The sequence below is a fragment of the Lepus europaeus genome, chromosome 5 (genome assembly GCF_033115175.1).
Source record: "Lepus europaeus isolate LE1 chromosome 5, mLepTim1.pri, whole genome shotgun sequence".
In the NCBI taxonomy this organism is placed as follows: Eukaryota; Metazoa; Chordata; class Mammalia; order Lagomorpha; family Leporidae; genus Lepus; species Lepus europaeus.
This window is the reverse complement of record NC_084831.1, coordinates 116,017,143-116,029,260: the sequence shown is the minus strand read 5'-3', so window position 1 is coordinate 116,029,260 and position 12,118 is coordinate 116,017,143. Positions and strand designations below refer to the sequence as shown.

The window sequence follows — 12,118 nt, the reverse complement described above, 5'->3', positions numbered from 1 at the left end:
AACCTCAGCCCAATGCAGTAAGGGTACTTTTGGAGTTGCTGTGCTTGGGTTTGATCATAGAGTGTTGAGTGATGATGGTGGTGTGTGATGCTGACAGGGGCCTCACTGATGTGTTGAGTGTTAGCATTTGTGACTCTAAGATGTATTATGAGGCATTCACTTATGATTTAAAAGTTGAGAGTAGGGGGCCGGCGCTGGTGTAGCAGGTAAAGCCAAGCCATAGGGGCACTGATTTGAGTTGTGGCTGCTCCACTTCCAATCGAGAGTCTTGCTAATATGCCTGGAAAAGCAGAAGATGGGCCAAATGCTTGAGCTCCTGCACCAATATAGGAGACCCAGAAGAAGCTCCTGGCTCCTGGCCATTGCAGGCATTTGGGGAGTGAATCAATGGATGAAAGATCTTGTAGATGTGTGTAGACGGCATTTGAAGGCATATTGGCCAGGACTAATGTGTGTTTTGGATGTTGGACAGAGGGCAAATAGAACCAAAGCTCTCCAAGGTCAATGTGAAGGTTGATTTTCTTGTTGTGCTCAAGTTTGTAACTCAGTGTGGACTTTGCTTTGCTTTTCAGCAAGAGAAGCATGATTACATGTCATAGCTCCTGACTTTCAAAAGATCAGAATGACTCCCAGACCCAACATGTAGGGCACCTCTCCAATTTTTTTCTTTAGTTATTTATTTCATATTTAGGAAATATTTACTTACTTCTAGGTCATAGATTTTTTTATCTAAAACCTTACAGTTTGTATGGTTTGATCTGTGATCAAACACAAATTAGCTTTTCTGTATATAGGAAGATAAAGATTGCGGGTTTTCTTCCCTGGTAGATATGCAGTTGGCCCCATATTATTTGGTGAAATGAACACTTCTTTCCCAATTGAATTAAGACTCTTCCCCCCTTTAAAGAAAATATTTGTTTATTTGTAAGTCACAATTACAGAGAGATGGGGGAGAGACTGAGAAAGAGACAAAGATCTTCCATCTGCTGGTTCACTAACCAGATGGCCACAAGAGTCAGTGCTGGGCCAGGAAAAAGCCAGGAGCCAGGAGGTTCATCTGGAAGTGGGTAGCAAGGGCCCAAACACTTGGATCATCTTCCACTGCTTTTCCCAGGCCATTAGCAGGGAGCTGGATTGGACGTGAAGGAACCAGGACAGGAACTAGTGCCAGCATGCCCACATGAGATAATGGTGTTGCAGGCAGCGGCTTTGCATGGTAAAGCCACAATACCACCCCCATTAGGGCCCTTTAAAAAAGGGAACTGGGGGCTGGTGCTGTGGTGCAGTGGGTAAAGCTGCCGCCTTAGTGCTGGCATCCCATATGGTTAGCACAGCTCTGGCCTTTGCAGCCATGTTGGGACTGAACCAGTGGATGAGAGAGCTCTCTCTCTCGCTCTCTCTCTCTCTCTCTCTCCCCCTTTCTGCCTCTGCCTTTCAAATAAATAAATTTAAAAAGGGGGGGGGGGACTGACCATATTATGTATCTCAATTCACTTTCATATACCTATATCTGCATCCTTCTGCTACACCCATGCTGATTTATTTACAGTAATAAACATCTTAAAGGTATGGCTTAGGAGGCATGACAAAGGTTTCCAGGATTCTGTCATGCAGGATGACCCCTCAGTGGTGGTGGTGGTGGTGTGGGGGGAGGAGTAGGAGTCCTCTTGTCGTCTTACACGCTTGGAGGCTCAGAGGTGACACGTGAGGACTGAAACCAGACACGCAATGGTGTTTTAGCAGTTGCTAAAATCTGGTTGAAACTGAATAGCTGGCCTCTTGAGGTCAAGGGCAGTTGCACTGCAATCCCTGCTGAGCGCCCCCCGGTCTGGGTCTTCACCCCCCCTTTCCCTCAGCAGAACTCAGGCACTTTAAGGAAAGGGGCCTCCAGGATGCTCCAGCCAACACCCCGGCTGCCCACACACCCCTGCCAGACCTGGGCTCCCAGTAAAGGCCATCAAGTGACTGCCGGCAGCTGATGCTGCCGCTCCTCAAGGGCACGTTAAGCTCCCCGGCCTGTGTCCGCTCTGTGTGAGACAGAGTGATGTCAACCGGCAGAGCCTGGCTACAACTGGTGAGAAAGGGAAAATGGTTCAGGGCACGAATGAGGCCTCTGAGCCCATTCAGTGTGTGGCTGGGAAATGTGTGATTGCAACTGAAGAGTTAAACGCTTGAGGTATCAGAAGGGATCCTGGGTTCAGGGCATTGTCACATATAAAACGCACTAAAGGGGTCAATTCCCTTAACATTTGCCACAATGGAGGGTTGAAATCCGGAATGAGTGCCTACAGCCTGTGATGCCTAAGGTTCACTGTACAAACCGTGGTCTGTTGGTTGCAAAGGCAGAATCTGAACTCTCATGAGCTCTGACTGCCGTGTTCTCAGATTTCTGCTAGGAGACGGATAAACCTCACCAAGCCCAGCAGCTCACTTGCCGAGCAACATTCTTAGGACTGTGTTGATAAATTCACAGTCCTCACTCCCTTTTTGTCCTCTGGTGGACTGGTATCCCAAGTGGGTGCTGGTCACATGTCCCAGCTGTACCTGTGTGGGAGACACAGAAAAAGCTCCTGGCTTCAGCCTGGCTCAGTTCTGACCATTGCGGCCATTTGGGGAGTGAACTGTGAATGAAAGACCTTTCTCTCTCTGTCTCTGTCTATTTGTAACTCTGACTCTCAAATAAATAAATAAATAAAATCTTTTAAAAATTAAAAAAAAAAAATCAAACTTCTCTGGTTTCAACCAGTCTTAGACCTTCAAAAGCTGCTGGTTTTATTATTGGTGCTGATTTCCTTCTGAGAACACATTCAAGGATGGAGTTTAGGACCCTGTTGTATACTGCACTTCTAAAGTTCTTAAACCTTCAAGCACAGGCATCTGAGTGTGGAAGCCAGAGCACATCCACAGAACCTAGAACCAAGGAGAACAATGCAAACACAAAGGCCTGGCCATTTCTATTATATTTGTTTTTTGACTTGTTCGTTTGTTTGTTTGCAAACAATCTTATCTGGGAGAAAAGGGTAAACACCAGAACAGAGTACAGAATTTTGAACTCAGTTTGCTGAAATACCACACAGTTTGTCTCTTGTGGAATTATAATCTGGGGGTAATTAACTATCAAGCGATTGCTTAATGGCAAACAAAGTTAACAATTATATCTAAATGATTACCCATTTCTAGTGTTGATTTTAAATGGGGACTTCTCTCACACACTTTGGTGCATGTAATTGTTGCTTCTCCATTAGTGGGTGTTATACATCTGGATTTTAAATTCACACTGCATTTCATCTAGCCATTCCACAGTCTGGAATGTATCTTAGTCAAAAATCTCATGGCAGTTTCATGTTTAGGATAGACATTTATCCCATGTCTCCAACAGTCTCGGAAAACTGGAACCACAGAACAAAACACACATCAAAAGAAGCCCACCGTAAGGCCAAAGAGGACTTTCCCTGACCGGGAATCGAACCCGGGCCGCGGCGGTGAGAGCGCCGAATCCTAACCACTAGACCACCAGGGAGCCATACCGTGTCTGTCCTTTCCATTCCTTCAGGGAGAAATGACCCCTCACCGAAGCCTCTAGCTCCCCAGAAATTTCTATCTGCCTTTCCTGCTGGAGCTTCATTCTCCCGCCTCTTTAAGGGACTGCTCGGAAAGCACCCGCGCCTGTGTCCCTGCTCCGACAGTAGAGCCCTGCGAGTCCCGCAGGGTCCACGAGTCCCGGAGCAAGTGGCCTCCTCCGGCCGCACACAGCACTGACCTGGAGCTGCTGCGGCGCGAGCGGCGGGCGTCGGGGCGCTAGGAGGCGGCGGTGGCTGCGGCGGCGGCGGCGGCGGCGGCGGCGGGGAGGCGCCCCGGGAAAGGAGGGACCGGGCACGCCCAGCCCGCCACGCCGCCACCCTAAAGCACAGCGTGCGCTGCCGAATCCGGAGCGGCCTCCACCGACCTCAAGCGCTAAACTGGATTCGGGATCTTCTTCCAACCTGCTGCGCTTCCCGCTCTAGTAGACGCAACCCCCTCCTTTTACACGAGGACTCTTCAGAAAGTTCGTGGGAATGGAATAAAAAAATAAATTTAAAATCTATGCGGAGCTTTTTCATGATATGTGTTTTCCGTGAGCTTTTTGGAGACCGGGTGTGTGCTCAGACCAATAACTCGACCCCGCTCCTGCACAACCCACATTCCTTCAGTTAGGAAATCGCGTTTCCTTCTTGGTTAGCTGTAGACTTCGAGGAGCACAATCCCTCCCTATTTGGGTCTCTGCGTTTTGGCGAGCGATTCTGCTGCTAGAGGTGTGAGATGGGTTGAACTCGAACCCACAGCTCGCTCAGTTCTTGGGATCTGGGCCCCGTGGTCGCGGCATCAGGGCTGGGGCGCTCGCTGCACTTGGCTGTGGCTCTGCAGGTGCGCGGGCCACAGGCCGGGATCTGTGGGTCCCCCGCGCCCTCAGGAACGTCCGGGGCCAGTGGGAGCGCGGGGGACGCCTGGGCAGGGAGCGACCGGTAAGGGACGGGCAACCGCCCTCCGGCGCCGCGGCCACAAGGACTCGGAAACCGCTCTGAAGCGAGAGGGAGGCGTGGACCTAGATCCAAAGCAAGGCGCGTGGAAATCCTTCGCGATTCCCGTATCTGAAGGCGTCGGAAGATGAAGTCGTCCTCGGATCCCGAGGCCCGGCGTCGCCGCTGACCCAGTCTTGGCGTTGGAGGCGGAGTGGGCAGACCCCGGGCCTGGCTCCCGGTGAGTAGGTGGAGGCAGGTCCTGCTCCCGCGGGCTAAGCGGCGCTTGACCTTGTGGGGCTGGAGCTCCGCCCCCACCCACCCCGTGCTTTCTAGACAGCCCAAGGGGGCAACTGGTAACTTTTTTAAAAACTGCCCTTATTTGATTCAGGAATCAAATCTTTTAGTCAGTCAGTTAGACGTTCACATGGTAGAATAAAATTGATTAAAGTGCTTCCTGAGCCCTATTCTCCTTGCCAGTCCTAGGCTGACTAGAAAATTGGGTACAAAGCAGAGGTTTCCAACACTCTTGGTTTAAGGCATTCTTAGTATATCAGTCATTTTTTTCACGGTGCTCTTAAGCCAAAAGTGATACCTGGAAGTTCCATTTATTAACCAGTTAATTCCAAAAAACTTAATATTTATGTCTTACCAGCTTTACTAGTAGCTTTTTGAAAGAATAATGCAATTAAGTTGAAAGAAAAACATCTCATCTCACTCTTAAATTGCCCCAATTACTTACTAATGCGGTGGATGCAGCAGTGATATGCTACCTAACTTCCCAAGCTGCTGTCCTCAATTCCTGTTCCACATCGATTTTCATGGAGTGCCTGCTTTTTACCCAGAAACACCAAAAGTAGCTTTTCAGAGATATTATATCATTGAAAGACACGTAGCATGATCTAGTATTGCTGAATTTTTCGCTATGCGAATCACGTTTCAACAACCTGACCAACAAAACAAACCATTTCCAAATGACTACAAAAAATTTTCAAGATGTGGAAGAAACGTTGGGAACACTCATTCATTTCCACTGGGAGGATGAATAAGTTGGTTCAAGAAATTTAGAAAAAGATTTTTAAATATCTACTAAAAGTGGCTATAGAAATAAATATAGAAATAGAGATATATGTATATGTGTGTGTGTATATATATACATATACATATGCTATGACCCAATAATTTAATTAGAGTTAAATACTTTGAGAGCCATGCTGTCCAACATGATAGTCACTAACCACGTATGGATCTTTAGCCCTTGAAATCTAGCTAGTGACACATGTAGAAATGACAATATTTTGGATATATCAAATCATATAAAGTTTATTAATAAACTTATTTAGCTTCTTTATACTTTCTCAATGTGGTTAACCAGAACATTTTAAAGTAGATATGGGACTAGTGTTATATTGCTATTGGAGAACACTATCATGGAAAAATGTATGCAAACATCCACCAAAAACATGCTCTTGATAGCTTTATTCAAAATGGCTAAATGGGTGGAACTAGAGGACATCGTATTGAGTGAGATAAGTTAAGATCAGGAAAGTTAATACCATGCAGACTCTCTTTTATGTGAAAGCTAAAACAACAACACAGAGCAGTGATTACTAGAGGCTAGGGAGGGTAGTTGTGAATAGAGAGAGTTTGGGTAATGGATACCAAGTAAAACTTAACTGAAGGACTAAGTTCCTGCAGTCACACAGCACAGTGGGGTAGTTATAGTTCACAATAAACCATTACATATTTTATGAGCTAGCAGAGGAGGGAAGCACCAGGACTCCAATCATAAAGTAATGACACGGAAGGCAAGATGTTGATGACTCTGTCTTGATCAGTGCACCTTGTATACATGCATTGAGCTATCACTGGGGTCTATAAATATGTACATTTATTTTTAATAAAAAAGTATGATTTTAATCTGTAAACAAATATCCCAACAGTAGCAGAAAAAGATGTTGTGATGCATTTAGATGATGGAATATATACAACAGTAAAGGACTACATTAGAAAGTGGATGAATCTCACAGAGTTTTGAGTGAAAGCAATAAGATTGTGTCCCTTCCCCACAAAAAAAAAAAAAGCGCTAGAGAATCAACTCTAACTTTCCAGTTTTATGAAAGCAAAGAACAGGCAAACTAGCCTGTGCTGATAAGTTTAAATAATAGAGAAGCTACCCAGGTAGCATACTGCTGTGCGAAGATGCACAAGGAAGCTTTCTGGGGTTTGGAAATGTGGTACAGTTCAGTCTGGATTGTGGTTGTTCAGGTGGGTTTATATCCAAAAAGTCATTTAACTGTACACTTCATGGGCTTTATATTTGGTGTAATTGAATAAGAGTATTTAAAAAGCTATTTGTTAAAAAGCTACTTGATTAGCTCAGTTTTGGAGAACTGATATTGAAACTTCTCCTGGTTAGGCCTACACTAGGATGCAAAATAGATCACTTTAGAAAGCGAGAAAAAGAAAAGCAATTAATACTGGTAAGTAGAAGACAAGGAACAAGAAAATCAGAAAAGAAATCAATGAAATTGAAAACAGGAAAGCGACAGAGAAAATCAGCTAAACCAAAAAGTGATTCTTTGCCAAGATTAATAAAATTGATAACCCTCTGAAAAATCATTAAAAAGCAGATTGAGGCACCTATAAACTTCAGGCTACAGGCCATGTGGACCTTATTCCAGCCATGCACACATCTGAGAGGTTTTGACCCCATGTGATGTTTTTTCCTTCCCAGCATACATGAGCCCTGCCAGGCCCCACACTCTACCTGCTGTTAGCTATGTGCTGGGAGCTACAGTTTTCACTGAGGCAGAACATTCCTGTCCTATCAGCAACCCTCTGTCCCTCAGCCCAGGGAGTTGCCCAGGGAGATTTTTGTCCTTGTCCTTTTCCCCCTTCCCGACTGAGCGCTGCTTTTCATGCATCCCTCAGTTATGCAACCGCTTACCAGGGCGAGTGCTGGCCTCGTGCACCAGTCTAAATTCCTGGCAAGCCCCACTCGCAGTCTTTGCCTTTAGGTGCTTTCCACAACCTGCAAGACCTTGAAGCCCAGATTCAAGCAGGCTTGAACAGTGTGCTTTCCCAGGCTGCAGCTCTAAATGAACCTAAATAAACCCTTCTGTGTCTTAGTTGATTTGTGGTTGAGTTTCTCTTACAGGTCAACTCCTCTAAATAGTGTAGCCAGTAAAGAGAGAAAGAGCTAGAGAAGGCAAACATTGCTAATAAGAAGAAATGAAAGAAGAATAATCACTTTGGATCCCATGGACATTAAAAGAGAAAGGAATCTTATGGAAAACACTGCCTGCAAGATTGATACTGGCTGGCACCGTGGCTCAACAGGCTAGTCCTCCACCTGCAGCGCCGGCACCCTAGGTTCTAGTCCCGGTCGGGGCGCCGGATTCTGTCCCGGTTGCTCTTCTTCCAGGCCAGCTCTCTGCTGTGGCCCGGGAGTGCAGTGGAGGATGGCCCAAGTCCTTGGGCCCTGCACCTGCAAGGGAGACCAGGAGAAGCATCTGGCTTCTGGCTTTGGATCAGCGAAGTGGGCCGGCTGCAGCGCACTGGCCACAGCAGCCATTGGGGGGTGAACCAACAGAAAAAAGGAAGACCTTTCTCTCTGTCTCTCTCTCTCTCACTGTCCACTCTGCCTGTCAAAAAAAAAAAAAAGATTGATAACTGAGATAAGGTGGAATAGTTTCTTTAAAGGCACAACCTACCACAACTTACATACAGACATAGGTAATCTACTATATGGCACCCTAAGTGTTTCCCATGGCACTATTTATGTCCTAGTGACTTGGGATTTGAGCTTTGTCAATTCAAACTTTGTTTCTGCCTTCATGACCCTTAGTACTTGTGGGTAATAAAAATGCTTCCTGATTTCTGTGGCAACATACCTTGGGAAACTTATCTAAAATACAAGAAGTGAAAACACTCATCCTGTAGCCCAATTTAAACCCCATTTGTTTGGGTTCATTTACTTCTGAAGTTTTTGGGGTGTGTGTGTGTGTGTGTGATCAAAAGTGCATCCTCTTCCCACTTGCTAGAGGGTTGCCAGGGTCCCCGTGCTGAGAAAGCACTCAAGGCAGCACCTGCAGGCATCACTCTTCACATCCCTGGGGATTCTGCTCCTGTGGGATCTCCTGTAGTAATCCAGCTTGTTAATTCTAAGTGTCTTTCAATTCCTTCAGGTAGCTTTGGAGAAAAGTCTGGCCACCGTGCAAACCTAGACAAGCTTCTTCTCCATCCCCCCTTCCAAAGAAGGCTGTAAGAGTTCTTCATGAGAAAATGTCCCAGGTGAAGGCTGGAGTGCACCATCCTTCAGGGAAGAAGGGGCCTGCTGAGAAGAGAGCTGGTGAGCAGACAGCCCGGCCTGAGGAAGCAGGATGCTCCTCTATGTCCCACAGCGGGTAAGAGATGGTGCTTAGGGACCCGGAATGTCACAACCAAGGCGCACTGGCATGCTGGCTCTCAGCAGCTGCATCCGGGTTCTATGCCTTAATTGTAGGGCTTTCTCTGGAGACTTTCTAGAAATTCTCAAGAGAGAAGTCTATACAATTATTACTAGCCCCTTGATGTCATTCAGAGCAGCTTGGATTTAATTTTTTTTATTTGGTTTTATTCTCGCTAACAATGTGTGTATTCAATGTATATATGATCTTCATGGGTACTCGAGCTAGGAATCTTCTGTCATGTGATTGGCACCTCTTTTCTGGATGGACAGGAACATATAGGAATCACCTTTTACTTCTGTTGTTTCTCTTGTGAATGCTGCCTGCCGAGGTAGATTTATACATAAGCTTTCCACCCCTATTTCCACTCCATCATCCATGGAAAATCATGACCCTGGTTTCTGGAAGGGCAATTTTGATTAACTCAATTTTTAAAATGCACTTACAGAGTTGCCAAATAGTGGCCTGTTGGCTAGATTTGTCAGTCTGTCTTCAGTGGCTGTTTTCTTAGAGCTTTTTGGAGGCATTCCACTTATATATGGTTAATCCATTATGTGTTTGCCTGTGAGCACCAGTTACTGAAATATTAAATAATCACTAACTTTACTGAAATACTGAATCATTGCTAACTTGCCTAAGGTCCGGGCACAGTTTTGGAAGTGATTCAGATTCTGCTTTCTGCTTCATTGAGTACTTCCCAATACTCATATGTACCAGCCGAATTTCACTGATCTGAAGAACAATGTGAGAGTTAAAATAAACATAGACTCAGCTAATCTCATTTCCTCATTTCAGAGCCAGGACACTCAGGCTTAAAGAAATAGTCACTTGATTAAAATTGCACCATAGCTCTTGGCAAAAAGTAAGAGAATCCTTTTAATTCACAAGGCCTATATACTTTACCCACTTTGTTGAATGTATTTTAAAAAATTATACTCTTGCAATCATCCTTTTTAAAATAGACCCTTTTTTACAGAATTATTTTAAACATCTTTTTTATTTGAAAGTCAGAGTTACAGAGAGGGAGAAACAGATAGGTCTTCTATCCTTGGTTCATTCCCCAAACGGCTGCAACGGCTGGAAGTGGACCAGGCCAAAGCCAGGAGCTTCTTCCCATGTGGGTACAGGGCCAAAGCACCTGGGTCATCTTCTGCTGCTTTCCCAGGCACATTAGCAGGGAGCTGGATTGGAAGTGAAACAGCTGGGACTCAAACTGGCACCAACATGGGATGCCTGTGCTGAAGGCAATGACTTTACCTGCTATACCACAACACCAACCCCAAGAAATTTTAAGTATACAGAAAAATTGAGTAGAAATTGCAGTGAGTTCTCGTACACCCTTTGCCCCCACACAAACATAGCCTCCCCCACCATCAGCATTCTGCACCAGATTGGTAGACTTGTTAAAACTGATGAACCTACACTGACACATCCTTGTTACCCTAAATCCATGGTTTCCAGTCAGGCTCCTGTTTTGTGGTGAACCTTCTATGGTTTTTTTTAAAAGATTTATTTATTTGAATGCCAGAGTTACACACAGAAGGAAGGATAGGCAGAGAGAGGTCCTCCATCTGTTGGTTCACTCCCCAGTTGGCCACAATGGTAGGAGCTGCACCAATCTGAAGGCAGGAGACAAGAGCTTGCTCTGGGTCTCCCACACAGGTGCAGGGGCCCAAGAACTTGGGCCATCTTCCACTGCTCTCCCAGGCCACAGCAGAGAGGCAGATCAGAAGTGGAGCAGCTGAGACTTGAACCGCTGGCCACAGGGGATGCCGGCACTGCAGGTGGTGGCTTCACCTGCTACGCCACAGGGCTGGCCCCTTTCTATGGGTTTTGATGAAAGTACAATGACACATATCTAACATAATAATCCCACATAAAATAATGTTTCACTGCCCTATAAATCCTCTATGCTCCACTTTCCTTCCCCCTAACCCTCAGCAACCAGTAGGCTTTTTCCAGAACACTATATAGTCAGCTTCATATACAGTGTCCCTTTTCAGATAGTCTTTCACTTAGTAATATACACGTAAGGCTCCTCCTTGCTTCATAGTGCATTTCTTTTCATTGCCTAACGATATTAGTATTGCATTGTCTGGAAGAACCACAATCTATCCACTGATGTACAGAACATCTTGGATGTTTCAAATATTTGCAATATGAATAGAGCCACTTTAAACATCACGTACAGGCTTTTGTGTAGACAAAGGTTTTTGACTTGTTTGGGTTAATTCAGAGGGGCATGATTTGTGGATCATATGTTAAGAGCATGTTTAGTTTCAGAAGAAACTGCCAAAGCGTTTCTAAAGTGGCTGTACCATTTTTCATTCCTACCAGCCATCAAAGAGAGTGCCTGTTGCTCCAATTCCTCATCAGCATCTGATGTTATCAGTGTTCTAGGTTACACTGTCCTAATAGGTGTGTAGTGATACACATTGTTGTTGACAAATGATATGAGCTCTTGTGCTTTTTTACCATTGAGTAGCTTCTTTTGGTGAAATGTCTGTTCAGATCCATTTTTTAAATTGGGTTGTTCAATTTTCTTATTGTTGAGTTTTAAGAGTTCTTTGTATAATTTTGGATAACATTTATCAGATATGCCTTTTGCATGCCTGATGTCCCCTGTGATTTATCCTCCTGTTTTCCTATCTTTTGCAGAGCAGAAATTTTTAATCCCCTACTCTTTTTTTCACGGATCATGCCTTTAGTATTATTTCTAAGCAGTCATTACTGAACCCAAGGTCACTTAAATTTTCTGCTATGTTACCTTTTAGGAGTTTTTGTAGTTTTGTGTTTTATATTTTGTAAAGGATATAATGTCTATGCCTACATTCATTTTTCCTTATGCATGTAGAAATCTAGTTATTCTAGCATTATTTGTTCAGATTAACTTTTCTCCATTGTATTGTCTTTGCTCCTTTGCCAAAGATTAATCCATTATACTTTTGTGAGTTGGCTTCTGGGCTCTCTATTCTGTTCATTGACTTGTCTATTCTTTCACCAATACCATACTCTCTTGATTACTGTAGCTTTGTAGTGAGTCTTGATGTCCAGGAATGTCAGACCCCTGTTCTTCTTCTCCTTCTCCTTTTTTTTTTTTTTTTTTTTTTTTTACAGGTAGAGTTAGACAGTGAGAGAGAGAGAGAAAGGTCTTCCTTCCGTTGGTTCACC

General features: G+C 44.7%; 1 non-coding gene across 1 annotated transcript; it reads right to left on the bottom strand.

Annotated features, from left to right (window-relative positions):
- Positions 1-3,448: 3,448 nt before the first annotated feature.
- On the bottom strand, positions 3,449-3,520 carry TRNAE-CUC (transfer RNA glutamic acid (anticodon CUC)). The gene has a single exon. It is a non-coding gene; the product is annotated as a tRNA-Glu (tRNA).
- Positions 3,521-12,118: the final 8,598 nt, after the last annotated feature.